This window comes from Phaethon aethereus, assembly GCF_964289735.1.
Source record: "Phaethon aethereus genome assembly, chromosome: 1".
In the NCBI taxonomy this organism is placed as follows: Eukaryota; Metazoa; Chordata; class Aves; order Phaethontiformes; family Phaethontidae; genus Phaethon; species Phaethon aethereus.
Genome location: NC_138575.1, coordinates 116,351,420 through 116,365,577, shown reverse-complemented (window position 1 = coordinate 116,365,577; position 14,158 = coordinate 116,351,420).

Sequence of the window (14,158 nt, the reverse complement as noted above, 5' to 3'; positions counted from 1 at the left end):
GGACGAAGGATTATGATGCTGTCACGCTTCAGGGAGGAAAAAATCCTTCTGTCACAGGCATTATTAAGCAGCAAACTGTGGCGAGCCCAAGATTTTTAATTCATTAGTCCTGGCAAACCTAAAATACAAACAGTCTTGCTTCATAGGACAGGAATGTTTTCAGCATGACCCAATCAGTGTCTGTGTCTATTCCAGCAAACTGGCAAAGATAGCATGACTCCAGTCAGCAAAAATGTCTGGGGCTCCAATCAGCTTGGGCTGACACTGCCAACTTGGACCGGCTACAAGCGAACTATCAAATGATAGCAGCGGCTACCAAAGCTAACAACAAGGGATGGGCTTGGCGTGTTAAGCTGGGTTCATGTTGGCTTTGGTCAAGCCGGGCTTGTCTAAGAGCAGACGATAGCCCTGCACTTCTGAGGAGGCAACAGGCAAGTTTCGGAATGCGTACGCTGTGGAAGCAGATGTATTTATAGATCGGCTGGTGATGGCAGCGATTAGCTAAAGCTGACTAAATCAGAGAGTTGACTGAACTCAGAGGATTTCCTAGTGCGATTTTGGATAGCTTTTGTCAGTTTTGAAACCACAGGCAAGCAATTAATAGATAAATCTTGAAGCATCACAAGAGAGATTAATTTCTTCAGCTTAAACTTCTATTTTCTGTAGCTGTGTCATGCAGATGTGCTGCCTACATGACTTCTTTGATTGACTGCTATCACAGTCATTAAAACAAATGGAGAAAAATGGAGTACAATTACAGAATGATACAGAATATTTTCATATTTATCGTTTTGTGCTTGAAAATGGGGTTCTCCTTTTAAATTTCAAAATGTATTTTGAAGGTATATTTTATATTTTTAAATTACAAATGGAACCGGATGTCCTGCATAGGCACACCACTAAATTCTCTCAGCTCAGCTGAGATGCAGAGAGGTTGCAGGACAAAAAGACACGAAGGTTTGAAGTCAAATTTTCATCCTTCCTCACTCCCTCACCTTCTGGCCCTAGCCCAGCATTGATCTAACCAGTGCAAATCTCAGGAAGCCAGCAGTTGCCTTTGTGGCCTCGAAAGACCTTTTTCATACTTTGAAATGACTAAACTGCAAAGATATTCTACCCACATTGCCTTTCCCCCGGCAATGACCCCAGAGGGTATCAGACAGCTACAGCATTAGTTGGAGGTATTTGGTGAGGCTGTCTTTTCCACTGTAGCGTGATTTCAGAGCACACTATGGTCTCTGCCCCAAAGAGTTAGTGAAAAGTGGGACTGCACCTCTGACTATGCTGACCATTTTCTCTTCTCTTGCCGTGTTTCTGAAAAGATTGCGGGTTCCTCCCTACATGTTTCCTTTGGAAGGGGAGGAAGAGAGATTTGTCTCTGATCACAACCGTTATTGTAAATAACATTCTACCATCATCAGCTGATACTGATCTCCAGCTCCAGGTCCAATTACTGTGAAAGTATTTGTTTGAAGATACAGATAATCCTGGCTCCAGTGATGTCACTAAAGATATTCTGCTTCAGTTTCCATGGAGCCAGGGTTTCCCCCAAACAGTAAAATCCTCTTATGCTTTGTATGAGCAGATGGTATTTAGGTGGTATGAGTGCCTTCATTACATGCCATTACAGTGAAGCCTAAAAAAGGCTCTCTGTGTAAAATCTTAAGATGTGTAAAATCTTAAGATATGTAAAATCTTCAGTAGCCATGACAGCAAAAGGCTCTTGGACAGAAATGATGGCTGAATAGCCCAGGGGTATTTTTTCCAGATGGCTCTGACTCTCCACATTTCCAATCTGACACTGCAGTGGTACTCAGTTTAAATAGTACATGCATTTGCAAATTGAGTTCATCATTACGTTATGCTTGGTAACCATTGCGTACATGTTTCCTAAATGCCAGTGTTTCTAGTTAAATCTGTATTACTATACACACTTCATAAAGGAAGGTGGAATCACCTGTACACTTAATATCCACACTCCTCTTCTAAGGGGTGGGCTGCTCCTGAAAGCTATGAATCATGTGCTAAGATACCAAAACTACACAAACCAAAAGGCCCCTGATTTGCATGTAAATATCAGTTCCGTGCTTTACACAATGATTAGTCACATGAAACCACTACTTTAAGGAAGGTAGCTATTTTTTGCAGTGTGAGAATATCATAGCATTCTGTACGCAGAACTTTAAATTTGAAGCATCGGGATGAATGATTTGACTGTAACCATTTTATCATCTATTTATTATTAATGTTGAGTGCTAAAAACCCCAATAATGTGGATTTAAACACAACATTTTAAAAGGTTCCCTAAATTACTTTATAACATTAAACTAGGGAAGATCTCAGTTTTAAACAATGGGGAAACTGAAGTCCAGGGTGCTTCACTTCTGTGGCTTGCTCAAATCAATAAAATCATAGAATCATAGAATAGTTTGGGTTGGAAGGGACCTTTAAAGGTCATCTAGTCCAACGCCCCTGCAGTGAGCAGGGACATCTCCAACTAGATCAGGTTGCTCAGAGCCCCGTCCAACCTGACCTTGAATGTTTCCAGGGATGGGGCATCTACCACCTCTCTGGGCAACCTGTGCCAATGTTTCACCACCTTCACTGTGAAAAATATCTTCCTTCTATCTAGTCTAAATCTGTCCTCTTTTAGTTTAAAACTGTTACCCCTTGTCCTATTGCAACAAGCCCTGCTAAAAAGTCTGTCCCCATCTTTCTTATAAGCCCCCTTTAAGTACTGGCAGGCTGCAGTAAGGTCTCCCCGGAGCCTTCTCTTCTCCAGGCTGAACAACCCCAACTCTCTCAGCCTGTCCTCACAGCAGAGGTGCTCCATCCCTCTGATCATTTTTGTGGCCCTCCTCTGGACACGCTCCAACAGGTCCATGTCTTTCCTGTGCTGAGGGCTCCAGAGCTGGATGCAGGACTCCAGGTGGGGTCTCACCAGAGCGGAGTAGAGGGGCCCTCGACCCGCTGGCCACGCTGCGTTGGATGCAGCCCAGGATAGGGTTGGCTTTCTGGGCTGCAAGTGCGCATTGTCAGCTCATGTCCAGCTTTTCATCCACCAGGACCCCCATGTCCTTCTCGGCAGGGCTGCTCTCAATCCCTTCATCCCCCAGCCTGTATTGATATAGTCAAAGGTGTTGTAAATTTTGGGTAGAGATGATCCCACTTCTCTTATTCACTAAGTAGGTGACTAAAATCTGTGCATATAAGGAAGTTACTCTCCCATTTATTGCACCACAAAAAATACTTCTTTATAACAGGCTGCACATACACCTTACAGTCAACTCTGTGAAAACTACAGAATGCTGATAACTCCAGGTTTTTTGTGCAGGAGCACAGCCTGCCCGGTATCATTTCGAGCATATTCTTAGTCATCAGATGTCTGGTACCCAAGCAAAACTCTTTCAACCCTGTATCACATTATGCAACTGGTGATATGCTAGGATAGGATATCATGTTTTATTCATCAAAAACTCCTTAAAGAAACACCCTGAATTAGGAACACTGGGACTTCTACAGTAGTAGAAACATGCAAATTTGTAACAACAATTTTTAGGATGAAGTATCAGTTATTCTACAGATGTAAAAAAAGCCAATATCTGCTATCTAATAAAACACCTGTTGCCTTCCCTTTTTTAGCTGTGCTACTTTCAATTCATCTCAGTTTCCTAGCATAAGTAGTATTTTAGTAGCATATGACCTCATTCATGCTAAAATGGTGTTTCACAGATTGCCAGTCACTATTTAAAAATACACTTTAAATATTCTAGCATATGGAAGATGTTCCAAGGAGAAATTTAAAAGAATAAAAATGCTTTGCCTAAAACCACACACACAAAATCTTCAATTTTATAGATTCCACTGAATACAAACAGAACTCCATTTTTGACAATTTCTGATGAACTTATTTCTGCAGCAAAATTTGTTAGAAATCCCACTGTGGGAGGGATTTGGTCCCCCTTACTGACATTGGGGCTTATCAGGGTGAAGCTGCTCCATGCTACAGAGAATTGAGCCTACAAAGGGTGGAAGCAAAGACAGGTAGCCTGGGAGAAATACAGAGAAATTGTCTGAGCAGCCAGGGATCAGGTTAGGAAAGCTGAAGCCCTGATAGAATCGAATCTGGCCAGGGACATCAAGGGCAACAAGAAGGTATATAGGTATGTCAGTGATAAAAGGAAGACTAGGGAAAATGTGGGCCCTTTTCTGAAGGAAATGGGAGACCTGGTTACCTGGGATATGGAGGAGGCTGAGGTACTCAAAGACTTTTTTGCCTCAGCCTTTACTGGCAAGTGCTCAAGCCACACCACCCAAGTCACAGAAGGCAAAGGCAGGGACTGGGAGAATGAAGAACTGCCCACTGTAGGAGAAGATCAAGTTCGAGACCATCTAAGGAACCTGAAGGTGCACAAGTCCACGGGACCTGATGAGATGCGTCCATGGGTCCTGAGGGAACTGGCAGATGAAGTTGCTAAGCCACTATGTATCGTATTTGAGAAGTTGTGGCAGTCCCGTGAATTTCCCATGGACTGGAAAAGAGGAAACATAACCTCCATTTTTAAAAAGGGAAAGAAGAAAGACCCGGGACCTGCAGCCCAGTCAGTCTCACCTCCATGCCCGGCAAGATCATGGAGCAGAATCCTCCTGGAAACTATGCTAAGGCACATGGAAAATAAGGAGGTAATTGGTGACAGCCAACTGACCATCTGGAAATAACTGCATCTTGAATCATTTGAAAGCCTGACTGGTGAAAAACTCCATTGCTTCCACAGCAAACTCTAGACAGAAATTGTGGGAAGCTAATTCTGCTGAGAGGTAGAAAACTGAAGTCTTTGAGATATGATGCTGCCAAAGACCTCTGCATATCTCTTGCACAGAAAACAAGATGAACGCTGAAGTTAGAAACGTTACTGGAAAAGCCTCACTGCTGGCAGAAATCGGCAGGTGCAAACATATGCTTCACTCACATCAGCATAGAGATGGAAATAACCTTTAGAAACTAATTACAGGAAGAATGGTGGCACGTCATCTCAACAGGTAATGAGTAAGGAGGATATGGATTGACGGTGTGCAGCAATTCACTGGGAAAGCAGCAGCCGAATGTTCAAAGCTAGCATTGGCTAGCACTGGCTAACTGGAAACACCATCACTTTCTCACAAGCACTTAAACACAAATGCATCAATTTTGCCTACCAATTGTGCCGCTAAACCACATCCAACTGTCCTAGGATAAAAAGGTAGCTCTCACAGATTTGTGTAAAAGTGGAGTAATCACTCCATTTCAATCGGACTAGCTTATCTTACTTAAGAACTTACCTGAAGAGGATACTACAAGACATTGCAGCCTCACTTGTTGATGATGGCTGAGGTCATCATGCTCTCATGGATACATGCACAAGACTGTTAAGTCAACACAATTTTTCATGAAGCTTTGCTGATATAAGGAAGAAATCAGCATTCAGGAGAATGTGGTGAAATCCCCAGCAGCAGCTGGTATTCTGCCCATACTTGAAACCTCACCGATGATTCAGCACTGAAACTGCCTTAGTTAATAGTGCCAGCTGCAAACATAGAGAAGTTTAGAAACAATAAATGCTAGAGTACTTATTAGAAAAAATTTTCGTTACTAAATACGGCTTATAATAGTCCAGGAACTCCTCACACCTCCTCTACATATTTATCCTTCCTCCTTCCCTGAGGAGAAAACCTATGATATTATAACTAGCAAGAGCAGAGCAGACAGTTCAGCAGTGCGGTAGATGTATCAGGCACAGGACTATCACACAATGACAGGATGTGTGTGCATGAATTTATCTTGTTCTGTAGAATGAACTACACTAAACAAAAAATCATTATGGTTACAAAGTCAAAAACTGTCAGACTTACAACCTGCCCCCCTATTTACAGTTGGTTTGGAACCCTTGTGCATCTCTGATACGGTCTTTAATGATTGATGCTCATGCCACTTTCCCCCATGAACCCAAATTCAGCCAAAATTGCTTGTTCCAATGAAAGATATTATATTTTTATAAACACAAAGTTGTTATCTTTTTATAAAGGAACACCAGGGAAAAAAAAAAAAAAGGCAGATAAATTATACAAGACAAATTCAAAGGCCTTCTTACCCAGGGACAGCTCCTGCACAGAAAACAAGACTCTACCAGTTTTCTACTGGGACACTGACAAGACAAAGCAGGGTAAAGACATTAAACTGCTGCTTTGTCAGAGGGGAAAAAGAACACTTGAACTTTGTTCTTCCTAAATGATTATCCATGCCTCTGAGGCTGACTACAAGTAAAGGACAAAGCACTACCATTTTGTCATTATTAATGCCAAGCTCTTCCTCTTATCACAGGACTTTAATACGGAAGAAGCAGATACTCTTGTGATCTAATGTACAGGACTAAGCCAGTGATATTAATACTCCAGAATATTCCCATATTAAGTCACCCACACAATACTGTTTAAGTGCAATACTGACAGGAAAGACTTGACATTATCTAATTAGCTTTAGTCAAGATGACATATTGCTTCTGGAAATGACATAATATTGATACTTCTCACAAGAAAGAAATGCAAATAGGCTTTGCCATCAGTTATTGACTAAAAAAAATTAACAAAATACCCAACTTTTTTGTATGATTTTGAGTAATCCACAGAATGGGAGAATTCCAATGGTTTTATCACTTAAACTGAAACATGTCTGCTACAGGATTTTTGACAGATTGGTAGTAATGACTCCCAAACATACTGGTTACTGGTTTGAAAACCCATAATTCCAGGCAACAGAGAATAAGCACTCATTTGTTAGTCACTTACTTATATCTACTCCTTATGAATAGAAGCAGCCATTTACAGACACACACATGCTCTTCAATGCTGCCCCTTAGAGGACACATTCGAGAAATTCATCCATCTCATGTCAAAAGAGCCTTTGAAGACAATACAAGGAGAACGGGATAAGGACAGTATAATGCTGCACCACTTGAAACCTATTGACTATTTTGATACTGGCTGTTCAACAGTATACCACATTAATATAAAACTCCTTAATCAGAGTTAATCAGGTAATTCCTTTAATAAGAAATTGCTTTTGCTATCACAATTTTTGTCAAAAAACAACATTGATTCCCCATACCATGTTCATGCAAGTACCTAATGACATCCTGGTTTTGATTTTATGATTTTCTTCATGTGGTCATCCACAATAATCCAAGAATAAAATGATATCTCCAAACTAAACGTGTACTGAATCTTTTAAATTTGTTTATTCCCTTTTTTTTTTTTTTAAAGCTCTGTTGGCAATACCAGCTAACTGTGTTAATACTGTGAACTACATGCAGGCTGCTTTCACTCCTGCTTGAGCTCTCTAAATGCTGATTATCATGTGAGAGTGACAGGACTGCCACCTTCACAGGGAGGCAGAAGGGAATACCGATCTTTAAATTATCTGAATTACAGGCTCCTGATAAAAATGTTTAAGATTCTCATCTTCCAAAATACAACATCTCTGTGTGAAGCTTCACCACACCTTGAATGCCTTTCATTTAGATGAACGGCTAGATCTTAATATCTGGTAACTGCCTGTTTCAGATGAAATGGTATGAAACACAGGACTGCAGTCTCAAGTAGTCATCAATGGCACCATAAGAAAAGCTGCAAGATATGTGGGGTAGCACATACCTTTTTCTGGAGAAAATTGTACATTCCAAGTTACAGTTCAGATCATCAACTTGTTGGCCACTTGAGTATTACAAGTCTTCAAACACAGTGCAAAACTAGAAAATTACTATTGACATACCTAAAATGAAAATTACTCCCATTCTATTCACTTAGTTCCTACAGCTTTACAGCCATAATAAAATGACAGTAGCTTAAAATGAACAAAACTAGCTATTAATAAAGCCCACAATTCTTGAAATGTTAAATCCAGTAATAGAGTGCTGTTTACTAGAACTGTATAGTTTGTACTATCACATCTTAGCGGTTGATGAGATTTTAATTTTAAAGCATTGCTTTCAAAAGTTACAAAAAACACGGCATATAGACATGACACTGCTTTTGAATTTTAAAAATGCAAAAAAAAGTAAGAAAAAGAAAACCATTTCAAGTATCTGTTCTCTTAAAACTTTTTTTACAAGCTGTAATTTGCCATAATGATTACAAAATAGTGAAAATAGAGAACATCATTGTCTAATTTCACTTGCTGATGAACCCCCTTTTTTTTTAAAGTTCTGAATATCCAAATATTACAAGGTTTTTGCTATTCATCTTCACACAACCACTCACAGAGTTCATCATAACCTCACTTAGGCCTCCTAAAACCAAGAAATAAACACAAAAGTTAAAGCAGTATGTTCCTCTGAGACTGTAAGATGTTATGCAGAGGATTAATTCTTTTCTCTAAGATTTCAGGGAGAAACACTGAAAGCATATATCTGGAATCCTTTAACACAGGCAACTAGAGAAAGATGCACAACTGAAAACAACCTGTTCTTTAGAACTGCTCAGAAGTCTGCAAGAGGGCTGTTGGGGCATTTGGAACCTTTTGGAACCTTTTGGAACCATGTATCATACAACAGTGAGAAACCTGTAATTCCACTTCTAAGAGTTCCCTTATTTTCACCCTGTTGAAGGTCCTGGGATAATTTATTGTAACTACTAAGTCCAAGCATTAACTGAATAAACCACACCATTACTAGTAACTTAACCTACATCATCAGTGGGTAAAATCATAAGAATTTATTTTTATTTGTTTTTTTTACAGTAAAAATACTGTAAATGGCACCTTTAAAAGCACACACTCTGCATTTCACTGTTTCAGTTTGGACTGTTATTCTAGTATGTAAAACCAATTATTAGCTCTCAAATTTATAACCCTTTATAAGTCTCATCAGAACAGAGTATTTTCTTTTGTAGTTCTCCTGTACATGCCAGGGGTAACAGAAATTCAAGATTGAAGACAAATTGCTGGTTAGACCGTATCGTAGAGGACTGGAGGCATGGAGATACAATGAAGTACCCCTCTAGGTGTGAGTTCAAACTTCAGGGACTCTGAAGGCTTGAAAAGCAGGCATCAAGCTGCTGATGAGAGCAAAGGGAGTTACACTTGTGTTTTCAAAAGCATCGTAAATGGAATCACACAATGCTGAATGGCTGCTTTGGGTTTCCCATCTTTCCCAAAGATATCTTTCTGAACCCTATTCCATTGTATTTTTCTGAGTTCATGCACAAAAGCAAGTCTAATTGTCTTTTTTTATTAAAAAAGCAAATTAAGTTCAAATGAAGCAAAGACATAGCAGTATGGTTTGGAGTCCTGTACACTCTGCCTTCCACCACTCCTTTCTGTGAAAGTGGTGGCTTCTGAGACAACAGATCCAAAGCCTTTGTAAGTGATCAAACAAGACAGTTGCGCTCTCAGAGTTCCTGCAGGTGTTGGGAACATAGATGACCCTCCCAAACCCACTGACATGCTGATGTTCAAAGTAAGAGTGGTAGTATGGCTTGCTGCCACCTATTGTCCCACTTAAAGCACCAGTTTAATGTCTTCTGCTGTCTCTTCGCCAGCTGGCTGACAACAAGGACATCTGTTAGTGGATCAGAATAACTCATGTGATGCTGTAGTATATGTTTTGGACCATTTTAATGCAAAAGAATGATTAGCAGAGAATCTGTCATGATCTCACATAATGGCTTACTGATGCCCATATTTTAGTCAATAGAACTCAGAACTGGACCATAAAGATGCATAACAAACATTTAGACATTCACTTCACTGTACTATGATAAAAAAAAAGAAACAAGAAATGAAGAAGCTCAAATGCATCATAGATGAAATCTATTCCTTGCTAAGAAATGAACACCTGCAGAGTTGGTAAGATAAGCAATACTGATGATGAAAAACAGTTGGGACAATTACCCTTTAAAGAAAAAAAGGCAGAGATTTCTTTACCGCTTGATTACTGTTTCAAGAATCTTAACCCCAATACAGGTTTCAGAATTAAATCTGGCTGATAGCCAACACAGAAAACTACTGATACTGCTGAGTCAGGGATGTGGTGTTGCCACCTTCACCTTGGAACTTCGATGTCTGGTAACATCCTCTTGCTTTCTCCAGACTAGTTCTCTTGTTCTCATTTCACCCATTCATTGCAATGCAAAGCGTCTGGAGATCAAATACTTAGCAAATACATGCAAATCTGAGTGAACAAAGTAACACAGTATTTTGGTAGATTTACATATCATCATAGCACCATACAAACATTAGTTCCTGCTGATTAGATCTAGATTAGTGTGATTTTCTTATTAAATAAACCTCCAGGACATTAACTTTTCTTTTGTTGTACACATGACAACACTGGTACATTCACAATTACGTGTTTTGAAGGTGTTTACTAGAAAATGTTCCCTGCTTATGCTTTATGTGCAAACTGTGTTGCACTGCTTAAATAATACTTTGGTAACTGTCCATAATTATTTTATTAATATATATCTGCTACTTTATTTTTCTCTGCTGTGGAACTTAAATAGCAAAGGTGCAGTCTTCAACTTAACAGGTTTTTTAGGCAGTAGGCAATGTGTCTACTGTTCAGACACAAGATCACACTTTTGAGATTTAGCATGCAATACTGGGAACAAGTCCCGTCCAACAGTCCCAACTTTTGGTATTAATCCATTCCGTGGCCTTTGGCCTTTACTACACTATGGTATGATTCCCTTATTTGTACAACATGGTATAGTATCTCCTGCTTTGCAGAAGTGCACAGCATTTATTCATTAATATTTCATTAAACACTTCAAGAATCATGTAGGAAAGCCTATGCATTACTGTGTCAGCTATGATTCTTAGTTACAGCTAGGAAGGTTACGCAGTGTGGAAACAAGAGCTGCAAAGGTGTCTTTGGAATTCTTTTGATTCACAACCACGCACAGATTCAGGCCAATTTCGTAGCTGCTGGCAGATATATGGGGCTGACAGAGTAGCCAGGAAATAATGGGACATGCAGAAGTTCCCCAGGTCATGCTGGTGGGTCACTCTCTATGCTGGCAGCAAGAAGGACAGTACTCTGCAGACCCTGGGCTCAAGTCATTGACAGGTGGACCGGAAGACTCCCACTGACCTGAGTTCTGGAGAATTAATGGATTTCTCAATAGGTACATTCACATGACAAACAATTAAGAACCCTAAATTTAATCCCCAAATAGGAATGGGGACAATATGAGAAAGAAAATTTGCAGTTACTTGGACAAGGTCTTTAAAATTATTTGAGTAGAGAAACAAAGTATTAAAAATTGGAAAAACCTCTGTCTTTGTCCTGAAGTTCTAGTACTGTTTTAGACCATCTTTAGAAAATTCCAGATCGGGCATCCAAATCAAGGCACAACACAGTGAAGAAAGACGACGACGGATCTCAGTGGCCCAGGCGCCAGCCAACATAAGTTGTGGTCTTGATCTCAGAATCCTACCTTTTAGCAACATTTTTTTCTGCTTAGTGTCTGCAGAGCTGAAAGAAACACAAATCAGGTGTGGTAGTAGCTTGTTTCCAGGAGTCTGCAGACAGTTATTTATTTTACTCTTCATGACTTCATTTGCGTGTGCTATTTCTGCAGTCTTTAGCTATTCAGTCCTAAGCCTGCATGCTCTTCCAGTATTTCCTATCTTTTCTAATTATAGCCTAAAATTACTGTTTCCCTCACTCCTCAGTCTGATGTTCTCCAAGTTTCCAAATCCCACAGGTACTGATAAACTCTCCCAAACCCCCAAAAAACAGAGAAACTTTCAATAGCAGTTGGTTTGTATTTCCAGGCTCTTGTGCACTCCACTGGAAAAAAATTCCCATATGGCCACTTTGAAAACTGAAGAGAGATGTTTCTCTAGCTCTTATCTGATCATGGATTTGACCTCCTCATGCAAAGTAGAACTCACCATCTAAAAGATATGTCATTTTTGCCCAGTTATGCTTTCTTTCTCATCACATCAAAACCAGAAAGATTTCAATAACTTTGCTTTCTTTCATGAAGTGAGATGCTCTTGAATTGTATTTTGGTGTGTACTGTACCAGCATCACAGCGTGATTGTACCTGGAATACAAAATCAATACAAACAGGATTGATTCCTTTCTGAGCCTATCATCCCTTCAAATCTTGTTTGTTTAGGGGAACCTCTGAATTCTTGCCACTTGTGCAGGTGGAATCAAACAGGATCCTTAACTCAGCTGGGGACTGTCATCACTATTTTAATGTGTCAACATTTTCAAACAATTTAATTGACTGATCCCATGCAAAGGCTAAAGTCCTCTAAAGTCCCCAGATGTGCTTTCCAGTGACACAAGCTAACTGGACTAGCTATAGCAGAAAGCACATATACTGAGGTAAGAATATCTTGCTTTCCTGTCTAGCTTGCAATCCTCTGCATCAGCAAGCGAGATAAGCCCAGGATGAAGGTAGCATTTAACACAGGAGCTGTGGACCAATGACCTAAGAAGTACTTAGCTGATTATAAGGACTCTAGTTGATTAGAGTGCTCCTTCTCATTATGTCACAAGTGAGATAAGCACAATCCGGGAAAAGCTCATGTAACTGCTGCTGCTGTTACTAAGAGAATTATATTCACCCTGAATGTTCAGCCCTGTGTGGTTCACAATTCTCTGTTTCAGGTATAAGCATGATTCTCCGCAAACTAGGTATGGTCCTCAGGCTTCCCTCAACATGCCACTCACATTTTTTCATTGGCTAGATGTCAGTGTTATTGGACAAACACAGTCAGATGTTATACTCGTAACTTCAGCAGATACTTTTCTAGCCCTTGTTTTCCAGTTGCTCAGGTTCCCAGTGCTGAGTAAAGCGAATAGAAATTAACATTGTGTGCTTTTTATGAACTTCCCAAAATCTTGTTAAAATTTTAGAATTTGACAAACATGCGTCTACATATAAGCTGGGGATTTCCATGTGTACAGTAATAGATTTTGGCTGGTGAAAGGGCAGACAACTGCCAATAGCCAAACCTCTGACCTTTGGATGGTCTCTTAGCATGGCAATGTCTGTGAAGAATATAAATGGCATAGATGAGTAGCTAAAAAAAGATCAAGGCCAAGTCAAAGTCGTGATTAGACAGCGAGTCCCAAATAACTCCTGATTATAACAGAAAGAGATGTTTTAGTGATAGTTTAATACAGATTAATATATATGTATATTGTATGTATTCATAATCACAAGCATACATATGTATTTTAGCTTTAGTGGTATTCTGGCTTTAAAAAAATGTGGCTAGCATATGCTTCAATAAAGGCACTGTACCAACAGGGCAGTTCCAGAAATATTTGAAGATAGCATAAGGCGGCACTGCCACAGAGAGACTGCTGCCCTGTCTCCCTTCATCTTCCCTCGTGCCATCCCAAGGCTTTGCACAGCCATACCATGATCAGGAAAGCTGAAAGCTGGCCAGGCTTCTTTTGGGTTAGTCTTAATGCAGATCAGTCCCCTAATCTGGTTCATGGCATGGGTGCACAAAAGTCTGGCAAGAGATGATTTGAGAGAAGGGGAAGGAGAACGCAGGGTTGAAACAAGCAGCCAGAGATGGGACTGCCTTTGCGGCCAGTGTCCTTGGTTAAATACTAGACCTGGAATGTTGAGCAACACTGACTCTAATGAATCTGCAACATAATGAGTAGAAATAAACCTGGGTAAATCTACTTCTCCAAGCAAAAACAACACTTAAGAAAGAAGCCTAAACTGGAGTGAACTGGACAGCTGAAATGCTGAATAAGAAGAGTTGCATGTTTCACACCCAAATTGCTTATTTTACTCAAGCAGAGTTGACCTAACAAGAAGCACTATGCAATGCTGTGATGGTTACTGCTGGCCTGCGTGAGCTTACTTTGCTTTTTGCTGTAGTTCCAACATTGTGCAAGCTACATTTCCTGTATATAATCACTTGAGAGACTAATTAAATAACAGCATTTTAATTATTGAAGACTTAGAAAGGGAATGTCACCTTAGTAGGATGAATGCTCAGAAGGTTAACGTGCCACATTGCCAGGCAATAATAACCCTTGATTTAATTTCTGAGCTAACATTTACTAAGGTTCTGACAGAGCAAGTGCTTTGGAGAGGTCATGCCTGAAAAATCAGAGAACAGTTCAGAAGTTATGAGAAG